Source organism: Kogia breviceps, chromosome 10 (genome assembly GCF_026419965.1).
Source record: "Kogia breviceps isolate mKogBre1 chromosome 10, mKogBre1 haplotype 1, whole genome shotgun sequence".
In the NCBI taxonomy this organism is placed as follows: Eukaryota; Metazoa; Chordata; class Mammalia; order Artiodactyla; family Physeteridae; genus Kogia; species Kogia breviceps.
In genome coordinates, this window is record NC_081319.1 from 19,603,251 (window position 1) to 19,626,677 (window position 23,427).

Genomic DNA, 23,427 nt, shown 5'->3' on the forward strand with positions numbered 1-23,427 from the left:
CTAAATCCTGTTAATGTTTTAAATTCTGTCTTAGTGGTGGCTCCCCAAAATGCACATAAGTTGCTATGTATTCATTCTGTTATATCCTTTGTAGGCGTTTAAGTGGGTACCTGGGAGTGACTGGTAAAATATTTCCAAATGGTAAAGGGTGGACCCAGCAAATGGCATTGTGTGGGCAGTGTTGATGCAGATTCAAATAAGTAAATAGAATTTGCTTGAAGATAAGCATTGTTTTCCCAGCCTCTCTTGTAATTAGGAAATATTGTTTGTTTTTGTTAATGATAATGGATGATTTGTGTTGCATTTTAGTGTTTGATTCATCTATTCAGTACAGAGTAATGGTGCCATTTGGAAAAAGGTATAAAAAGAATGGTGCATCTTTGGACTTTCTGAGTGAAACAGAAATTGCTGGGGGTTGAGGGAAGAGAAAGAAAAACACAAACCTTTTCTCAAACCATTTTCTTGGAATCTATACCAGGGAAGCCAAGGCAGTCCCTCCTTGTTTTAGGGATATAGCCTTTGACAGGCTCTAAAACATGTATTATTTTCTCGTTACTAAGAATTTTTTACAAATGAGGAACCGTTAGATTGTTAGTCTATCAGAAGTTGGTGGAACCAGTATGAGACAATGGAATCTGTCAGGGAAAGATACAACAGAGGAAGACAAGGAGACTCACAGACAAGCTAAGGTCTTAATTCAGAGGACTTGAAGTGATTTGATCTCTCTTTTAGTGGCAGCTCAAATCTGATCGTGCCTGCTTCCTGGGCGTCACATTAGCTGGGATTTATGTTGTATGTTCTGTATAAACTTTGGGCACTTGCATTAGTGCAAATGGCCAAATTCCACCCAATGCGGTTATTGACAAAACCTATCAGTATATGGTAGAAAGGTATCCATGTGTTTGTGTGTGTATTTGTTCATTTGATATTCTCAGATGTTTATGGTTCTGTTGAGAATAGATAGTTGGTAATTTGGTTTGCCATTTTCTGTGCCCTTACCATACAGAGGCCAAGGTCAACTGTTTCTTTATGGAGTGGTTGAAGTGGGGCTATTGACTGATGTGGTATGAACCCTGAGTAATTAGTATCTAGATTATGTTCATTGGATAAATGAAAATTAACTTCTTTTGATTTTTATTTGAAAATCTGAAAATCATCCACTATCTCAAAGTCATAAGCCAGCCAAAAACTTTACTTTTATACCGTCAACCAAAAACTTTACTTTTATACCGTCAACACACACACACACACACACACACACACACACACACACACACACACACACACACACACACACACACACACACACACACACACACACACACACACACACACACACACACACACACACACACACACACACACACACACACACACCCCGACCCCACGAACAGCAACCACAAGTTGACCTCACGGAAGAAAGTTGGATACATGCATTTTAACAACATCTTCCTTGAAAACCATCAGTAGCAGAACGTCTCCCCTCTTTATCTCGGCTGTGACCACTTTGGAAATTATGTTGTTATGGGTTATTGATATAAAGGTCAATACCTTTTGATTGTACTTTGAAGTGCTTTTAATATTTTTATAACAATTTTGTTTCTAATTGCCAAGGATATGTTTTGGGAAGGAAGAAAGCAGTTGGGTCTATCCTTGTGGCTAAAACCCCACATATTGTGGTTGGCAGGCCATTTTGGTCTTTTAAAATAAAATACTGACAGCTGTGTGACTTCCCTAAGTGTATGATGAGGCTCTTAACAGGTTGTTGGGGGGAAAGAAAATCTGTAGATGAAATAAGAAAATAACCCCGACAGGATTGAAAAAAGTTTTACAGGACTCGCTTCATCAGTTTTCTAACAGACTGAAAACTGCTACAATTAAACAGTTTGGAGAAATCCGAATGTCGGTGTGATGGACGTGGGTTGTTTTCGTCATTTTTATTCTACAGGTTTTTACTTGAAGTGAGAATACCAGCAATGAGAAAATCACAGCCATGCTGAATTCATTACTGCGGTAGTCACACAAAACCACGGATAAAATTTCAATAACTGCGGGCCACAGTTGAGTAAACAGTTGCACTGAAATTTAATTCCTGTTGACTTTTCCCCCATTCCTCGCCAGGGGCACATTCTGACTCTGTAGTACAAAGACAACAGGGGTTACAGCTTTGATTAATGTAGGACAGTGGAAGAGAATTAGAACTGTAAAATATGTTAGAAGTCCATGGAACAAAAAGATCTGGCTTAAAAAGACTTGGTATAAAAATGAGTTAATTATGCTGTGTATGAAACTGAATGTTCTAGGATTTTCCAGTTGCACCAGTACAATCATTGACGATATAGGGAGAATTTTTACCTAGTGCCAGGATTTAAAATACATAAATGCAAGCCTCTCCATGTTTGATCGATATTACCGAAGATAATTACGAATGAGAGCAAGTGCCCTTTCAGGATGGAGAGCTTTCACGAAGATTCACTGTGAAGTGAGTGACTTCTGTGCTGTGTTTGGTCTATAGGTTGGTTAAATTGGGTCCAAACAGACGTGTGTGTGTGTGTGTGTGTGTGTGTGTGTGTGTGTGTGTGTGTGTGTGTGTTTAATTATGTTGTTGACCACCTAGAAAAATGGGAGAAATCTGGCTTTTACATTTTCCCTTGAAAAATCAGCAGATCTGGTAACCGTGGCCAATATTCCTACAAGGGGAACGATTGTTGGGAGATGAATTGCTACTAAGTCAGGGAGCCTATAGCCCGGAAGTCAGCCTGAGTTCCCACCCAGTACCTTTGCTGACTTGTATCCTCTAGGCAGTGGAGTTGGTGATTCTTTTCTGGAAGTTGCCATCATCACTCAGAAGGCATCGGCCAAGGAGAGGTGCTACCATTAGCTGGAGGAGCCCGCCCACACACTCACAAACTGTCTTCCTTCCTCAAAACTAAATGTATTATCTCTGTAATGTTTCAACTCTACTTATATCTGGGGCATGAAACTCTTATAACAATAGTTTTCTAATAATATAATTTGATAATGCTTCCGAACATTTTCTTTTAGCCATTGAATAATTCTTTACCCAGTACCATCACTGCTTTTTATTTCCTATTATCCCTGTCCCATTTCTAGGTCCGTGGAAGTTCTGTATTGAATATGGACTACTCCATTATGAAACTCAGCAACAAATACTATTACCAATTACTAAAGTTTTTTTTTTTTCCTTTCTTTCTTAAAGAAAGGATTTTAAAATGTCCAGAGCAATTTCACAAACTGTGTGGATTAATGCATTTTAAAAGTCTTGAATTTTAGAAAGCAGGATTTTATTTCCATATTGCTGCAAATGAGAGCTTTTTCAGATAAGCATATTACATAGAGCATAATGTTTAGAAGTTTCTCCATATACAGCATATGCTGTCAGGTCAATTAACAGAATGCATACTAGAAAATGTTTATTCAATAAAAATGAATAGCTGTTAAATAAAACAGCTATTTCTTAACAACATTCCATTTAATGGTGGGCTTTTTTTCTTTTCTTTTCTTTTTTTTTTTTTTTCTTGGTACCACCTGGCACTTTTATTGTCTGCAAGTCGGTGTAGTGGGAGCTTTGCTTGCTAGAGTGTTGAGGTATGGCTGTCGTTTTATATGAGAAGGGCAGTTTAGAAGTAGTCTGCGAGAAGAACATTTAAAAAAAATAAACTAAATATGGAATTCAAAGATTATTATTTGGAGAGTGTGGACAAGTGATGTGTTTACTTCATATTGCTTCTTTGACATTTGGTTTAAGGTGTTGGACCCTTTAGCCCAAAAGACGTACATGTTTCATGTTAATAATTGAAGAGGAAAAAAAAACAGTCAGTGACTATTAAGGAGGTAAAAGAAATAGAAAGGATAAGGAGCTTCTGCAAAATCATGAACGGGAAGGAAGACGATCCACTGGGTTGAATTTTGCCAATGAGCCACTGAAGGAGGTAAAAGATGAGTCATTTCACAGGACCAGAGACGCTCAGAAGTTCTTCTCTTCCTTCTCAAAATGGCAGAATGAATCCCTTCCTTTAGTTTTTGTGACTGAAGTTACGAGTGGATATCGAACAGAACAGGGAGAAGGTCCTACCAACATTTCACATTTTAAGTGCGTCTGTAGAAAACAATGCCTGGAAGAAATAGCTGTCAGTGTTTGGATGGGCAGTAAGGTTGTATGATAGGGGCCCTCCCTTTGTTTCTTGTTCTCCCCCATCTCTCTGTGGGGGAGCGTGTTAAAGTCCAGGGGCCATCCTTTGCTTGTTGACCCTTCTACAGAGGGAAGCCCAGGTGATTAGGTATGCATCTGTAGGTGCAAAGATGAAGTATCCGTGGCCATTTCAGCCTTACCATTCTCTTCTTCTTTGAAAAAGGTTGCTTATGGACTTTGTAGGGAATCCCCTCAAATTCCCATCGGAGCAGCCAGGGACTGTGTCTGAAAGGGAGGGTCTCTGGATGCCACTGGAAGGGTAAAGATGTTCAGCATCTTTGTGTCCTAGGAGGGAAGCTTTCAGAAGAAAGTACAGAAGAAGAGGAGATTATTCCTCTTTATTTAAGTGCCCTCATGGGGCTGGGGACTGTGATAGGGGCAGCGCCTTCCTTCACTCATAGATGAAGACCAAGCTATCGTTTTCAATTATAAAATTTAAAAAAATTAAAGGAATTGCTCTGCTCTGATAGCCTCTTCTGGGATACAAGGTAGAGTTCAAATACTGTAGACAACATTGATGGTCAAAAATATGTTGAAGGAATCAATGCCACCAAAACGTTAGCGAAAATCAAACAAATTGAAACGAAACAGACAGGAATTCAGACGATTCCTACAAATAAAGAAAAAACAGCCACAACAGTAACAGACTTGCACTTTTTCTCAATTCCTTTTGTGGCTATTTCTGGAAAAGGCATCTTTCCCCCTGAATGCTAAATTTAGTTCTCTACTCTGTTGTTTAGGTCTGCCTTCCATCCAAATATTGTTGTCAAAGATTTATGTAACTCGGGATGTGAGCCTTGTATGAAATTCTTTCAAGTTCTGATCTCTGAACAGTTGTGTGTCATTAATCTCTCCGCTGAAAATTAAGATGGTCCAGAAAAAAGGAGTCGTGTACGGAAGCGTGTAGTACTAGAAACCCAGATGCTGCATTTCACTATGAGTGGAGTGTACCTTCTTGACTTGAAGCAAAGGCATTGCTCCTTTGAGAGGCAACTCTCAGCCCTGACCTGTGAGCTAATAATAATAGTAAAGAAAAAAATACTCCCTATCTCTTGTCTAATCAGAAATCTTTTTGAACTTTCAGGAGGGATGACTTTAATGGTAATTTGTTGACAGATTAGCTTCGGTGATGGCAAAGAGTTTGTTTTGCAAAACTGGCAGGCTCCTATCTGTGCTCTGAAGGCAAGCAACCTACTTTGCTGTTTTGCAAGTGCCTGCCTTTATTGACAACTAGTGCTGAACAGGCAGAATTGGTATGTTTGTGTAATGTAAACCTATAGCTCGCCTGATGGAGTCTAGTGTCCTTTTAGGTAGTGCACAGATTGCTTGATAAAAAGGGTTACAAGGTGACTGCTTTTATGACAAAGTAGAATAGCAATATAAATGCAAGTGGTGGATGGAGCAGGAGAAAAGGAAGTTTATATAGGGAATTGAACCCCATATTAGAAAGTTTCTTTTCATCACTTGGTCTTTGAACTCAAATCTATTGTAATCATGAAGTGTTACTTGTAACATTCCAGAGACCCTTTGCTAAATACTGTGTTTGATTTGGTTCGTGGAAATACAACTGTATTTTTTTTCCGCCCTCTCTCACACGAAAATGTGGTGAAGAGAGTTTCACATAGTGGCCTGGCCTCAGCTTTGGTTCAAGACGGCTGCTAAATGGACTGCAGAACACGTCTTAACTTTGTTTCTTAGCTTGCAATTTCTTGAAATTCATTTATTCATTTGTTTGCCTATTTTCATTTCATCTTTATGGTGTCATGCCTATGTGTGACGAAATGTGGGGACCACGTTGCTACGTGAGGTACTGGGAAAGTATGGGAGCATCACTTGGGAGTCTCTCTGGCTGGAGCCTAAAAAGTAAGCCTGGAGGGGTGGGAAGGTGGGTAGAAGCTGAACTGAGGTCAGTTTGTGGGAGGCTTGAGTTCCTAAGCCAGAGGAGGTTTCCAGGCTGAAAAGCAAGGCCATCCAAGAGGTGTGGTAGACCGAAGGTAAAAAAGAAGGTTGGACCTGGCCTTCTTGGCTCTTTCCTTCTTGGAAGGAAAGAGCTCTGGAGAGATTAATCGTAGTGACAAGGCCATTGCACTTGGTCCTGGATTTAGCAGTGGGACACCAGCCCTGGCCTTATGTCATTGAGGGCACCATGTTGTTGACCCTGCCTTGTTCCCTGCATTTCTGCTCCTGCCTTGGAAGCCCTTGGTCAGCTGTCAGCCCCATAAGCGCAGGGAGAGGCCTTTCTCATCCCCTGATATTCATTCCTCAGCACAGAGTACAGTACCTGGCGGAGAGTAGTTCTTATTAGCCTCTGGGAATGAATGAAACAGAAAGAGAAAGGAATGCCTGGGTCACGAGAAAGCATTCAAGGGCATGTTGGCAAATCGACAGTGCCTTTTGGAATAGGAGATGTGAGGGCATCAAGAAGTGGGAGTTACGAGGGGTGATTCAAGATTTCCAGTCTGAACAAGGGGCAAAACAGTGCATCGTGAAACAAAGAGAGGACAACGGGAGGAGAAGCCGAGCTCCTTTCTACCTGTTACTAATCGGTTATTATGATACGATAAAGAAGGCACAAACATAACTTGTAAATAAAGGGTGGATTTATTTTGGAAAAGTCCCGCTTTTGAAGGCTGTTTAAAAAAAAAGACACCCTCCTATGTCTCTCAAACTCCCTACTTTGATTGTATGTGTTTATTCAGATTAAAATTATCAAATATTTTCCCTTTAGCCTCTGCCAGTTACTAATGAGTATATCTTCCAAAAGTCACATGGGAAGTGCTGATAAACTGCTTGTGTTCCTATTGATCAGGGAATGCGCTTATCTCTCTTCGAGAACAAAACTACCAAGTTAGATCTTTGATAAAGTGTCTCATATTGACACAGGTTTCTTAGATGAATTTGTTTTTTAAGGTGAAGGGAGTGCCTGTTGTGTTTCCTTTGTTGGAAAAATACAACGTGTAATTATTAAACAGTTGGTGCTATTGGAAGACCTGTTTGGGCGGGGGGGGGGGGGGTATAGATTCAACTGCTGAGGGAGAGCAAGGCTTGTTTGTGAGTTGAAGTTGAGCCCTGCTAGAGGTGGATGGAGGGAAGGAAGCTCTGTTCTCTGTAATCCTTCTCGAGAGAGTATTTAACCGTATCTTCTATATAAACTGACAGTACAAATACTGACTTTGGAGGCGATAAGATTTTTTATTTTGTGAAGTTGGTAACCCCTAAGGTTCTCCCTGAGTTAACTCTGTATCCTCATTTTTAGACTGTGCCTTTGAGACTGTACCCAAAATAAAATGAACTTCCTGACGCAGATTCATCTTCCGCAGAGTTTCCTAAAGTAGACTGTTTATTACACCCTTTCTCATCCACGCAACCATAAGTAATTGTCAGAATCATGTCGCTTGTCAAGGGAGGAAAGTGTCAGCTGTTCTGAAATCGGCGTTTTTATCGCTGTACCTTCTGTCACCCCCAACACCCCTCTCTCCACATTGAAGGGAAGGTGACATGATGTCTTAGTCATTCAAATCCAATAACTTTTAATCTGAAGGTTAAGTAGTGAGATATAAACTAAGAGATGATAATATCAATTTTATGTTCACTGAAGGGCACAGTGTACCTCTTTCTAGTGGAGGGAAAATTGTGCGTAAAATGTCTTTTGCTTCTCCACAGCAGAGCCAGGCCTCTCAGAGCCAAAGGAAGAAAGAGTTTTGGAAAAATTTAATGAAATAAGACGTAACATCTTAGAACAGGGCAAAAAGTAGCCTTTTCTTGTTGTAATGATTGTGTTAATTTTTCAAGGTTGCACGGTAAGAAGTAGTTCCATCTTCCATCTTTATAGCCTCTTGTATTGACTCCTGTTATCCTCTCTATGTACTCAACACCCTTTTCAAGGTTAAAGACTGGGAGAGAATGACATAATGCTCATTCTTTCCTGACTATTTTTGGTCCTAATGTGTATGATAAATAATACTGTGATAATATTGCTTAACTTGCCTCATTTTTTTTCCTCCTCGTGCTGATATGTCCATTTCCATGCAATAGAAATTCAACAGGCCAAGGTACTAAGTGAAAATGCCTTGGCAACATGCATTTTTATCATGATCTGCTGATTTATTTCGTTAGATTTACACTTGTCTTACAAACACAAAGTCTGTGCCGTGTATTCTACGGATATGTTATGGGCATTTATGTACAGACTTACTGTACCATTAATATGCTGTAAGAGGGAAAGAAAGCGTCCTGCGTAAACTGGGCATGTGATAGTCTCCGTTATAATTTATGTCAAGATGATATCCTGTAATGTAGTGATTCACGATTACAATTGTCAAGATTGCGTTCTGGAATTAATTTAAACTTGTCTCAGCCATTCATTACGCATTACCTTTTTTGGGTAAGTTCTAGGTACAAAGCACTGTGTTGAACCTGCAGAGCATACTGCGGGTCGGTGAACTAAGGCAGAGGCCAAATCTGGCCTGCCACCTGTTCTTTGAAATAAAGATTCTATTGGAATACAGCCATGCCCCTTTTTTCTCTGGTATACAGCTGCTTTCTCCCTACCACAGCAGAGGGGCGTTGTTGCAACGGAGAATGTGTGGCTCACAAAACCTAAAATACTTATTACCTGGTCCTTTACGGAAAAAGTTTGTTGACCCCCTGGATTAGTGAATGGCAGACGTGGCAAGATTTGCCTTCCAGAACCTTCTACTCTTACTGTCAAGTAACAAAAGTGAAGGATCATTCATTCCCTCCTTTTTTTTCCTAAAGTATCCATATATATGTATATATCTCATACTTTAAGACTTCTTTTGCATTTGCTAAAATGGTAGATTAACGGGTAGTTGCCATCCTACCTGCAGAGTTGCTTTCTAATCCTTTAACTGTATGCATCTTACAAATGGAAAGTTTTGGCACAATTGGTGGTTAGAAGAAGAATCAGGCAGCCTACTAAGAAAATGGAGGGTGGGACACTGAAGGAGTCGCTCGCTGGAAGAGCAGACATCTTTGGCCGTGGTCTCCTCCCAAAGGAAATTAGCATGAAAGAGTCGCATATCTTAGTCTCTTCGTTGGCTTGGCTAGAAGATGCAAAGAAATGTCCTGACTATCTCCCTGCATTCGTAAAGTTCATGGGCTAATTGGACTAGAACAAGACCTAAACATGTACATTAAATACTGGTAACAATTTCAAAGCACATGAAGATAAGCTGTGGAAGAGATGCAACTGATTAATCGACAGAGACCTGATTTAAGCAATAAATCTTCAGTAAGCCAGAGAGGAAGAGTTTATTTGTGTCTGTATTGGTGGAATTTTTGAAGACACTGATAAAACTGAGGAAACAGTAACTCAGTATGTGCACACCAGCTGATTTAGTTTAACCCTTTCAATCAGGAGCTGATGACTAGAAGATATATGCTGAGCTACGTGGATTTGGCTTATGACTTACATACTAAGTGGTCAAGAGATGTATCTTTGCCATTTTGTCACTTTTAATTTGGTGAGAAGCAAGGGTGGTTTTCTGTTGTGGAAGGCCTGGAGGCATATGGTAAGTAGAGGTCATTTTATGCTGGATACCAGCATCTGAGTTGATTGGTCTCCAGGAAATGGTCCGGGGCCTATCTGTTTACACAGACCATTGCCTGAGTTGAGTGTATGATTTCCAGAGATTAGATGAGAGCTGACAAGGCTGGTCATTTGGTTGGTGGTGTCCGTATTTCACATACTTTTATATTGAATTTTAGCTCATTCACCTCTATTCATCATATAGCGAGAACAACTGAAACCATAGTACCTTATTTAAAAATAGTTGTCAAATTTGAAGATCTTTACCCAATCCAGCTATTTTTATGAGCTGACAGTCTTTCCTAGAAAATGCATTGGCCTGGTATTTTCTCCCTTCTGCCTTTCTTTTCTTACCTTCTTGTTTGTTTCTATTTTTAAGTTTGTTATCAGATGACATCATTCTGCAGTATCTGTCTCCCAGTTAGTGAAAAATCTCTTTACTCTTCCAGGTGGGTGGGTTTCTCTGCCCTAGGTCATATCTTTAATTCCACGATTCTTATATCGTTCACCTTTTTAAGGTCCCTCCTTTGTGAATCTGATGAAACCTGAGCACCTTTCACTCTGAAAAGTGTGTATATACGTGTGTGTTTGTGTAATTTTGCAATTACGGTTTCATGTGCGTCCCGCCCCCAGTTGAAACACTCCACAGCCCATACTGCATGTTAATTAGATTTGCTAGCTGGTTCAGTGTTTTGACAAATGTTTCCAGATTTTTCTATATTTAATTAATGTTAAGTGTATTAGTAACCTATCTCTGATTTGGAAAAGGTTTCCTCTTTTGGCTCTAAGTGCTTACCAATGTGTCCCTGGAATTAGTTCTTGGATGTCTTAAATGTAGCGCTATAAATGCCAGCTCTGAAGGAAACTTTGGAAAATAAGGTCATATAAAGCACTCTGCACAGGTCCTGAGAGTCATTTTATGTTTATTCTTAGGCATTCACCAGGTTTACATACTCTGGAACTTTTCTAACTGAAGAACACTGTATACTAGTTGGAAGATCTTTGACCAAATTAGCAAAGATTACAGTAAATGATGCGTACAGCCCTGGCGCCCCCTTATGTGGCTTATGTAAAGTTCTGTAGCCCATTCTGGGGGCAGTCTGGCGTTGTGTAGCAGGAGGCTTTAGAACAACCACACCCTTTGATTCAGGGTAACGCTTTTACTGAGCAATTGTATAGCATTCAGCAGCGGTTCTCAAACTTTTTATATGTATGGGAATCATTTAGAGGACGACGTCTTAAAGCAGATCGCAGGACCCACCCTCAGAGTACTTTATTCTGTAGATCTGGGATGGGGCCCAAGAATTTGCATTTCTGGTGCTTCTAACCCATTCTCTGCCGCTGTCTAGGGCACACTTGATAACCACTGGAAAAGGCAGAGCATCTAAAGGCATGAATGATGGAGCCAGCTTGTTTGGCCTGAGTCATGACTCTGCACTGCCACTTACTAGTCTGGTGATTGCGCAAGTCGGTTAATTTCTCTGTGCCTCGGTTTACACATCCATCACATGGGGATGATATCAGCGTTTAATATTCTGAGTATATATGGGTCTGTAAATGTTAGCTGCTGGCATTCTTATCTTTAGCATCATCATCATCATTAGGAATTTAACCTACAGAAATAATGTGAAGCAAACAGAAAGATTTATACCTGAAGATGTTCATTATGGTGGTATTTATGATATGGTAGTATTTATGATGCGAAAAATAAAAAATACCCTAAATCACTGACATTAGAAGAAAGGTTAAATAAATGGTTATACATAAGTTAGAAGTAATAAGTACCCATTAAGACTCACACACTTGTAGAATATTTAATAACTTTATCAATTATAAACATTTTTAACTTAAAAAATTATAGTACGGTAATCGGTGGGAGAAAAAAAGCTGAAAAAGCCCAGGAAAAAAAGTTACCAATAGTTTTTGTATGTTTATGGGATTGTACTTTTTTTTTTTAACATCTTTATTGGAGTATAATTGCTTCACAATGGTGTGTTAGTTTCTGATTTATAACAAAGTGAATCACCTATACATATATATATATATATATATATCCCCATATCTCCTCCCTCTTGCGTCTCCCTCCCTATCTCACCCCTCTAGGTGGTCACAAAGCACCGAGCTGATCTCCCTGTGCTATGCGGCTGCTTCCCACTAGCTAACTCTTTCACATTTGGCAGTATACGTAAGTCCATGCCACTCTCTCACTTCCTCCCAGCTTACCCTTCCCACTCCCCGTGTCCCCAAGTTATGGGATTGTACTTTATTTTGTATACTTTTCATTTTTCTGTATATTCTAAAATTTCTGCAGTGATATTTATTGCCTTTGTAATTTAAAAGTTATTATTATGTAATGCACATTCGCACTGTTTGAAAACTTTTATGAGTGTATAGAAATGGCAGAGAATACCTGTCCCTTCAGCAAGATTTATATGTATTTTATGCAATATATTTATATAGTATTTTATATAAATATAATGCAAGTTTAATATAAATTTATAAAATAATATAATTAAAATATATAAGTATATCTTATACCTACTTATATTTTTAAAAGTTTTTATACAGAATTCAAGGGATAAATTTTTGTAGTTACAAGAGTGTCTCCCATGACACGTTTCTGTTTTCAGCGACACGTCTTCTCCCTAGTGCTGTCTCTCCACCAACTTCTAGGTGCTTCCACCAACAAATCTGACAGCCACTAGCCATCCTTGTATACCACCATCAATGTGTGACAAAAGTCAATCTGTTGTCAATCGAAAGAGTATAGATGAAAAAAAAAAAAAAAGCACTTAGATTTCTCCACTGCTCCCCTATTCAAAGTTCCTTCCTTGTTTGTTTGGACTTTGTCCCGTATTGTAGTGACAATCATATACAAATATACCTAGTTGCTTACCCAGTGTGTGCTGTTTCCACTTGAGATTTATTTCACTGCCCTAGGGAACTAGAAAAGGTAGGAGGAACATTTCATTCGAGACATTTTGGAATCCTACTGACAAAGGTTTAAAACCCAACTCCAGCGCTTACTGAATGCGGGAAGTTGAGCGAGTTATGCCAATCTCTCTGAGCCTCACTTTTCTCATCTGTAAAATGGGACAATAGAAATAACTTGTACAGAGGGTTTATGTGATGAATACACTGAATAATAATATACATAAAGGCCCTAGCACGGTAGTTAGCCCTTTAAAATGTGCTCACAACACCATTATTGTCCTCGTTCAGTGCCTTTTGAGGACACGGTAAAGGCTTGGCTGACATCTTAGGGACCCAGAGATAGAGGTTGGGGGGGGGGGAGGGATCCAAGTTGCTTCTCCAGACTGTTCCATTCTTTAGGCTACTCCAGCCACTTCATATTCGAATCCAATCACCTTAGAACATTGTAGATGTTCAAGCTGGAGACCTCCAAGGGAACCCTCCTCCATGAATAGGGGAATTCTTGTGTCTTCCCTCACTGAGACGATTAATTGAAATAAGCACACAGGCCTGTTTGACAATCAAAACTCTTCATTTAAAAACCGACCACTACGTGAAGACTGCAGAGAATCAGTTCTTGTAGGCAGTTAGTGCCCCAATTTACCGTTCTAGACAAGAAAACACACATCCTAATAAATACAGAATTTCTCCTCCATACCTGCTAGCAACGTTACCGAAGGGGCCCCTCACACAAATGTTTTAAATTTACAGGCAGAGTTAAGGGGACACAGTTTGCCTCCAGAATCTGAATTGAATCAGGGTTTTATTTCAGATAAAATCTTTGGGGCTCATAACTTAAAAAACACAACTTTTACTGGCATTACGCAATTTGCCACGGGTCATTTAGCAAAATGTTTATATATGTAAGCCCAGGTTCTTCTTTTAAGAAAAAGGAGGAGGGGGAGGGCGGGGATTGGATTTTGCTAAAATCCAGGTGGTGTTTCAGTTTATATTTACTTTTAATTGGAAATCAAATACAGGCAAGGCAGAAAAAAAATCTACCCTGTTTTCTTTACTAAGAGTATCCATTGGGGAGGGGAAGGACGCTGCCAGCCAAATTTTAAGAAGCAGCTTTTTTATTGGCATGTCTATTTTTTTTTTTTTCTGGCTAAATTCTTGTGCCTGCATTTTCTTTTTTAGCATCTAAGTTTTTACACATGGCAATGATTTTTTATGTCTCAATGCTCCGTGCTGCCCTCCCTCTGTAATTTCCATGGGATTAGTACCTAGAACCAGGACAGCCAATAATTACACGCTACACATAACCAATAGCTTCCCTAGGCTGTTGTCTGGCAAGTCCCCTGTTTAGGTTTCAGTCTGAGATAGTATTTGATTCTTGTGACCTGACTTGATTTGTGGAAGGCTGGGAAGTTTCTGAAGAATTAGAAACAGGACAAAAAAAAAAAATGTTGATTAAAAAAAGTTTTAAAGCTAGAATTTTAGAAGGTCCTCCAGTGTGTGGCTATAACTAGCCACTGGTGCATTTTGGGAAACTACTATAAAATATTGGCCAAGAGACTGTGGCACAATTAGAAGATGGCCACGGAATGTGCTGGAAGAGGTACCTAGACAGACACTTAATGCCACTAGTGCCTGCAAAATACCCCCATGTGCCAAAGCCAGGAGTGAAATCCTCAGTGCTAGCTCTGTGTGAGGCTTGGGTGTCCTTCAGATGTTTTCAATTGAAAACTGAATACCAAATAATTTTGCATTTTCTACTGCACAATCACTTTACACGTTCATTGGAGGAAAATTAGAAGATGTAGCTAAGAAAGCAGAGACAAAAGAAGTCCTATCTCCTGCAATCTCATTTTACAGAGATAACAACTGTTGACGTTTTGGTAGATATTCTGTAGCTTTTTTCTTTTCTTTTTTTTATCATGCCTTCACATGTTTACATATTCGTTTCCCATTCCCACTGTAGAACTATATAGATTAAAAGAGCCATCTAGCAATAATGTTGTTTACCAGTGGGAATTGTTAGGGTTAATTCTCTTGCATGGTAGTTTACTTTTTCATCTTAATTTTAGTATTTTGTATTTATAGCTGTAGGGGAAAATGTGTGTTCTTAGTATCACATTTCATAATTGAAGGGCTAATCAATGCTAGCTCGTTTCCTAACTCCTCCTCCCCCCGCCCATGCCCCGCCTTCCCCTTTTCCCAGCTTTGCCAAGTAATTCCGTATTTAGGCACATTACTTACAGATTATTTTGAAGAGAAAACATTCAACGCAGGATGATGATAGGTAATCTACCCATTTTCAGCAAATGAGTGTGTTTCTTTATTTGATCCCAAATCTTTAAACATTCCTGTTGTCACAGATTTTTATACGTTTGAAATTACTAATATCACCAATAGTAATGGTATTAGAAGTAGTAGTATTATCAACAGCAAATGTATTGCAAGTGCCTTTTTTCCAGACTCGGGCTTGGCACTCCTACATATATTAGTACAGTTTGTTCTCACATGCACCCTGTGAACTAAGTACTCTTAAAATTCCCGTTCATCCCAGAAACATACATAATTAGCTGCCCAAGTTCACACTGCTTTTAACTGGACCAGCCCAGCTTCTCACCCACATGTGCCCGAGCCCACGGCCTGAACCCTTCACCCCAGCCCACGGTCTCCGCCGGCTGCGTTTATTGTGGTGACAATCAGGCTAGGATGCAAGGATTCCTCCCAGTTTCCTTGGCCTTCTTCCCACTGTGCGTACCCTAAAAGCTTGTCTACTTCAGAACTCTTTCACTTCATCCCATCTTTTCTTGCTCAGTCCTGTAGGAAAATGCCAGATATTCCCACAGACAGAAGCTTTTCCATTTCCTCCCTTTATTATTTTTAGGTTGAGCCCTTATTTTTAGCAAACATGCCCACTTTTTTTTTTTTTTTTTAAATTATTTATTTATTTATTTTCGGCCGCGTTGGATCTTCATCGCTACCGGGCGGGCCTTCTCTAGTTGCGGCGAAACATGCCCACTTTTTTTTTTTTTTTTGGTGGTACGCGGGCCTCTCACTGTTGTGGCCTCTCCCATTGCGCGGAGCACAGGCTCCGGACGCGCAGGCTCAGCGGCCATGGCTCACGGGCCCAGCCGCTCCGCGGCACGTGGGATCTTCCCGGACCGGGGCACGAACCCGCGTCCCCTGCATCGGCAGGCGGACTCTCAACCACTGCGCCACCGGGGAAGCCCCATGCCCACTTTTAAGCATCTGCACCTTGCAGCTTGGGTTTGTTTCTTTCCATTTCCAAGGGAGAGTCCTGCTTCACACCTGTTGCTGCATCCTGATAACGAACACCCAAGCCTGGTACACCCAGGCAGAAATGAGCGTGATTCTTTCTGTTTCCCAGACACTTCAGTTGGAAGGCCTTTGTTTTCCTCCAGAAACGACAGAAATTCAGCAGGGCTGGTGGTGACGTTGACAGCGTGCTGCAGGAAATAAAGCTCAAGTGTGAGCGTTCTGAAAGATCGGGACCATACCTCCAACGTGGAAACTTGTCGGATGGCTGTTTCTTTAGCTAGTCAGGGGGATGGAGGTGTTGGCTTTTAAGCAATGGGAAATCTGGCTGGATTAATAAGTTTGCAGGTAATAAGCTATGAGCTGCTGTGGTTGCAATAGCTATTTTATAGACAACTTAAAAGCAACCATTTGGGGTTGGACAAGTTTCCCTTTCTTGCTCTTATGTTTGAGTCCATGGAAACAGAAGACTTAAAACTGCAAACTCTCTCCAGGTGCCCCAAACAGCTGTCACCGACTGACAGGGCTGGGGAAATACCTTCTGTATTTTCTTAGTATTATGTAACAGGCTCAGACCCTTTCCCCAAGCAACAAAAATGGATTTGAATAAAAATATTTCTGGCTCCCTGTGTCTCTGGAGAAAATTCCTCGTGCAGCTTCACTGATGAATGCGTTAGTCCTTTGGAAGTCACCACAGTCATTTTCGCCGTCTTCATATCTGGGAAAGTGGATTATTTTGCTTTAAGAGTGACTAGCCCTGTGGACACAGTGTCCTTTGCTCCCCAAGCAGTATTTTGTGTTAATGTTTCTGTGGTCCATGCTTTGCCCGCGTCCAGCACCGCTCCAGTCAACAAAGAAAAATGGCTTAGCATGATAAATAAAAGATAGCACTCACAAAGGATGTCTGCTGGGACTTACGGTGGGAGTTTTAACGATTCATAACCTACAAGTCAAACTATGTACATTTCCCTGGCAGCCTACCCTGTGTTTGTTTCCTGTTTGGGAAATCATCTTCGCTTTCACGGCGTATTTCTCAAAGTCAGCTGATGGCGCCCAGTCCTTTGCTTTAACCATTCATCCAGCTCACTTGATAGTTGGTCAGTGTTCTGGCTCAACACAGAAGCCCAAACACCAGGCTGCAGCAGATCTTTTTAAGTCTCTCTTTATCTCCCTCTCACCTTTGAAAACAAACCGGCAGGTCTGCTTTTGGCAAGAACTGTGGAGTAGGCTGGAAAGCGTTTTCCTTCGAAGAAAAGTCGGAATTTGAAAAGCTCCCACTTTTGCATTGCCCTTTGAGAGGCAGGGAACCTCAGTTCCTCGAAGATGTCACCGTGGCCACATCTGTGTTGTCCTCGCCAAAAAAGAGACACGCTTGGTGGGCTAGAGGAGAAAGCCAGGCTATTTCAGTTCCGAGTACCAGGAGCTGAAAAAAATGCACATGTCTGGGTGGCTTGCGTGTTGGCACCTCAGGCTGCTTGGAAAGTCCACAGTAGGTCCAATCTGCCCACTCTCCTTACAGGCTCAGCATTCTTCTCCAGAAGCTTTCACAGAACTTTAATCTCTCCTAACAATTCTTTATTACGTTTGAGTAGGTCATTCCTTCTACCCCTAGCTACAGGTGCCAAAGTCTTTTAGAATCTGTCCCTCCTGGGACTTCCCTGGTGGCGCAGTGGTTGAGAATCCGCCTGCCAACGCAGGGGACACGGGTTCGAGCCCTGGTCCGGGAGGATCCCACGTGCCGCGGAGCAGCTAAGCCCGTGCGCCACAGCTACTGAGCTAGTACTCTAGAGCCCGCGAGCCACAACTACTGAAGCCCGCGTGCCTAGAGCCTGCGCTCCACAACAAGAGAAGCCACCTCAGTGAGAAGCCCGTGCGCCCCAACGAAGAGTAGCCCCCGCTCGCTGCAACTAGAGAAAGTCCACGTGAAGCAAGGAAGACCTAACGTAGCTTAAAATAAAAAATAAATAAAATAAATAAATAAAAGATAAAAAAACTGTCCCTCCCGTAGGAGTGATAGAAGAACTTCATTTTGTGCCTTGCACACACATTTATCTATTCCCGCTTGATTGTACCTATTATCTCCTATATCCTCAATTCTCCTTCCCCTCCTCCACTCCCGACCCCCAATATATAGATGCATGCGATCGCTTCTCTCCTTTTTCTTTCTCTGTAGGGTTATAGAATTTCTAAAATTCCTTAGATGATCCAGTCTCACATTTTATGGATAAAGAAACTAAGCTCAGACAAAATGAAGGCTTTGTCCTTTGATTAACTTTTGCATGGATGCCCCTGATGTGTTTGGAAACAGTCTTCTGGGGTAGGATGTGGGCCCTTCTACGATCTGTCAGGATGGATAAAATCAAAAAGTTCATTCCTGTGGTTACCAACACCATTAAGAACTAAGTTCGATATATAGGGTGTATTTGTGTGACTGTGTGTATGTGTGTTACATGTACATCTCTTTAAAAATTGTTGTTATCGATTATTGGGAAGTGGGTATTTTTCTTCACTGTCATACTTCCAGAGCAGGGATCAGCAAATGTTAAAATTTACTTTAAATTGTGAACCTTTTTTGGCTTTGTGGACTCTTCTGTCTCTGTCACAAATGCTCTGTGTAAAAGCAGCCATAGATAGTACATAAACGGGCATCCCTGTGTTCCAATAAAACTTTATTTCCAGAAACACATAGCAGGCTGGATTTGGTCCCTGGGGCAGTAGTTCGCTGAGCCCTGCCCTAAAGGATTCCTAGATAGTGGCTCAAGGAAATTGTTTCGGGGTAGCAGGTGAAGTTCCTCTGCTATAGGCACACCATGCCTTAAAATTGATGACTTTTCGTTTTTTACTTTCTTCTTTAAAAATAAAAACAAAACTTCCCAGCTCCGTCCTTCCCGCCACACTTTGTTTCCCAATTCCCATTCCTTAAAGCCTCATTCACTGTGGTTATCCTAGTTACTGCAAACCCACATTTTCTTGAAGGCTATTGGGAAAGAAATTAAGACTTCCCAGAATATGCCAGCAACCCCTTGTAAGATGACTTCAGCCCTCCTCTCCGTCTCACTGTTATCAGACTTGCCAGAGGTAACCTCTGTAATTCCTCCCAAGACATTCATAGTCTTCATGAGCTGTCCTATTACCACCCACACCCCAACTCTCCTCTGACCTTTTGTTAGTTTTCTACCTCGAATGTGTAACACCTTGACTTTGAATCAGGCTTCGTCCTTGTCTGGTGTGTGGAATGTGTAGTTTTACTAATAGGATAACAGTACGTTGCATCAAAAAAAATCATTCTATCCCTTTCATGTTTGCAGTGTTTTTATGCTGGGCAAAAGAAAAACAAACAAACAAAACACAGAAAGCAAACTTTTTTTCTTTGAGGACGCTTTTCATTCTAGAAACTTTGTAAATGGGGTCAGATTGGTTGGATGGTGGGGGTGAAGAGAAGCAAGGATGGAGACTTGGGGGTTAAGAGAGTGAAGCTCAAATGTCTTCCTGGCTGATTATTCCTATCAAACCGTGTCAAATTTGGGGGAATCTTTTGGGATATTGACTCATGTTCTTAGGCAATAGCTGAGAAACTCCTTCTGTGGGAGAAAAAAAAAGTGACCCTGGATCAAAAGGAAAAAAGAAGTGACCTCTCAAGTTTGGAAACTGCAAGGACTCTGCAGATGTGGTCCAAGAACATTGATGGGGGTATCAGCCAGGTTGGGTTTGAGTTTTGCTGCTATAACTCACTCTGATTTGTAGCCAGTCACTAACTCTTTGAACCTCTGGAAACTACTTCATTTCAAAGGTTCCTTTTGCTTCTAATAGTTCGTGCTGTTTATTTTCTCATTAGTTTCTGATTAAATTAGAAATCATGCTCTATTTTAGATATTTGGTTTTTTGGTGATTTTTGGAAAGTGTAGTACTGAACAAATCATCAGTAGGCACTCCAGACCTTTAAAACGTGAAATTCCAAGCAAAGGATGTCCTTTAAAATGCCAACAGTGAGTCAAAAAGGAAGCAGGAAGTAAGAGGAGATCCTCATTTTGAAGACAGATCCAGTCAATGAATCGGGATGCAAAACTCATAGAATTTAGTCCATGTCTTGCCACCTTGTCGCTGGATGCCCTTAGGCAGTTGCTTCATCTTGGTTTTTTTTCATCCGTAAGATACAGTTAATAATAACTGTCCTGCACACCTCAGAGGGGCATTAGGGGAAGCAAATGAGGTAGCATAGGTCAAAATGTTTTGAAGCAATGAAACTAAACATGAGATGTCTTCATCACTGCGATGCGGTTTTCATTTGCATTCCATTCTTTCAGGCTCTCACGTGTTTCTGAATGTGAGGTGTTCCCCTGGGGTCACTCATGCGCCATGACTGGGGGGTTTTCATCCCTTGGTATTTCCATTTAATAATTCAGTGTATAACCAACAGGGATTTAAAAAAAAAAAAAAAACCAGGCATCCATATATTTCTGCAAGGTTTTAATTTTTATTCTCTCTTTTTTTTCCCTTTAGTGTAGTATATCCGAAACTTTCCGTTTCAACTCAAAAGGCAAAGTACGTGAGTTTTCTTGTATTAAAAACAAAACCAAAAAAAAATGGAGGACTCACCTAGAGCTTCCTGGAAACAAAAGCCCGGTTATCCATGATGAAGCAAAGGAGGAGGCTACATGAGATTTGGCAGGAAGGATAACGGGTTGGGTTGTTACTTATCGAAGGAATATTTGCTGTTGGCCTTAGTATAATAATGTTAATGAGATTATTAGGTGGGGGAGATTTTCAATAAATAATTGATAAGGATTAGAAAGTGCCGTTTCTACAAATAAACTTCAGAATAATTAATATTCATGGACTCTGTTTGTCAACAGAAAAGTGTAAATGAAGAGCCAGTCCCATCACCAGACACCCGTCCTGAAGGGTATCTGTAAGATAAGGGTTAAGGAGGGAGAGAGGCTGGCTTCAGAGCCCAGGCCCAGACCCCAGCCTTGTTGCGGGGTCAGTCCAACTTTTCACATCTTGGCAGACAACGTTTTCCAGTCTGCGTCTCCCTCTGAAAAAAAAAAAAAAAAAAAACCCTCGAAATTCAGGTTCTCCTAATAGATTGTTGGTTGTAAGTTATGAAGGAGAGGAAGAGGTAAGAGAGAAGGCATCTGGCTAATGCAAAAGCAGTGCACTGAAAGTCACTTGTATTTCTTATTTATAATCTACGTGCACACTCTGGATAATAGATGACGCCATTCATTCAGTACTTTAACTTCAAAGCCGAGCGAAGGCTTGGATGACAGAGCCAGGAGCGGGGCTACAAAGGTACTCCCAACAAGAGGGAAAATGCCTGTTTACAGGATTGCATTTGTTAGCGTGCTCTCTTCAGATATCGTTCCCCCAGGAATAGCAAGAATATGTGCAGCGCGAACAATGATTTAACATCTGAAAATGGTCCTTAAAGAGTTTCTGGCTGGTAGTAATGTGATGACGGCTTCTGAAGGGAACCCGGGGACTTCATTTCTGCTATTTACCTATATGTCTCTCTGGTTTTAGTCAGAGGTAATTGTGCATTTAACCCCTCAAATAGCTTTAACTCTCGAGGTGCCACCTTTTTTACCCCGTATAAAATGTGCTTTTCTCCCGGCAAAGGTAGACTGTGGAATTCCCTTGCCAAAAATCGTTCGAATTAAAAAAGAAAAAAAAAAAACGTGAGTGTGTGTGGATGGGTGAGTGGATGGCTGGGTGGATGGATGGATGGATGGATAAAAAGAAGTTTTAGCTGCACTGCGGGATTAGAATTCGTTAAGGAAGTGTGCCCTCTCTCCGCTGTTTGGAAGCAAAGCAGTTGAAATGCGAATATTGAAAGGAATGAAAACTTAGAAAGAATAAAAGAATGGCGGAAGCAATCGTGTTTTTATTTTGATTTCCTCGTGGCTTGAGCTGAGAGAGAAAAGAGAAGGCACCAGAGACCCCAGAGAAGTTGTAGATGGACCCTAAATCAAGAGTGTCAGTTTGTCACTGCCTCTGCAATATGGTTTTCTCAATTAGTGGTCGTTCTGGGAGACCTGCTTAAGAGCTGATGCGAAACAAATATTAACACAAATTGTATAATTATATCACAATCCCCAGTTCCTCCAAGGTGCGAAGTGGTTTTCGGCTAAGAATATGCCAGCAATAAAACATCCTATAGTCAAAGGAAGCGCGCTCAAAGGCAACCAAGAGACTGGATCCGAACGGCTTTCACAGTTTATTTTCATGGTATTTAAATTATGATACCAGTGGGTATTTTTAATTAGTGTGCACTTGTCTACATAAGCCATGTTGGCAAATTTGACTCATTCATACAGTAGTTGCTGTAAAAGAGGCCAGCACAGCCTGCAGGAATTCAAATGAAAAGTTTCTGCAAGCTGTTGTCGACATGACCATATCTCATTAACTTTAAAAATGGAGATTATTTGCCTGAAAGCTTGATTTGACTAGCAGTAATGAAATATTAGGCTCAGTGGAGTGAAGGGCTGGGGGGAGCGCCATTGTTGTGATATATACTGCTAAGTGTTTTGCAGTTGACTTTAAATAGCAGTATAAGATTTGTGTTTTGACAAAAGGAATAGGAAAGAGAAACACAGACATATGGCCTCAAAAGTATTATTAGGCTAGTTTTATTTTAGATTAAGCCTCATTATTTACTAGGTTTGCAGAAGACAAATATGATTGTGCTGATTACCAATTCTCCTCTCATTAAGGAGTCAGCTTCATTATCTGGAGTAGCTTCCCCGGCTTGATCAAAGTTGAAGTTTTGGAAATGGTGCTGATCTCATGGTAATCTTTCCTTTTCTCAGCTGGTAAATTGGCATGAACCTTCAATTGGATTCATCCCATTGTTTTAACTCAATGCGATGGAAAAGGTTGCAAAATAGTGTATAAAATGAACCCAAAGAGAAGAGCCCTGTCCTTATCTCATCTACTTTCTAAATAGCTCGTTATTTGAATGAGGTATCTCAGCAAAACATCTCTTTTTGCCAGTAATTAAGGAGCCTAATGTTGAAAACGCGGAGTTGCTGAAATTCGGTAGACATGGTCCCGTTTTTAGATCTCCTTTTATATTTTCACACGCACAAAGGCACATTTGTAATGCAGAAGTGTAAACTGTAAAATGAAGATGCATTTGGGGGGGGGGCGGGAAGGAAAGAAAAAAAGTGCAGTTAAACAAAAGACCGAAGATAAAGTCTTACGCCTTTTTATGTCTCTGAGCCGAGAACATGTTCTGCATTTTACTAAAGGACCGTGAGGCTAGAATGTAAGTAACTGGTTTTTGCATTAGGCTCTCCCTGGAGGTAGCAGAAAAATATCATGTCCCTGCATGAAATGTGAATGTGAAATCTACCAGAAAGAAATATTTATGACCATTTTATGCTTGATTAGGCTTGGATGACATCTGTTAGAAGACAGGGACTGGACAAAGAGAGAGCCGCTCGGGGGCAAATGTTAA

At 40.7% G+C, this 23,427-nt stretch overlaps 1 protein-coding gene across 13 annotated transcripts in view; it reads left to right on the top strand.

Annotated features, from left to right (window-relative positions):
- Window positions 1-23,427, top strand: part of FOXP1 (forkhead box P1) — a 602,646-nt gene that overhangs the window by 373,349 nt on the left and 205,870 nt on the right. The gene's annotated exons all lie outside the window — the stretch shown is intronic.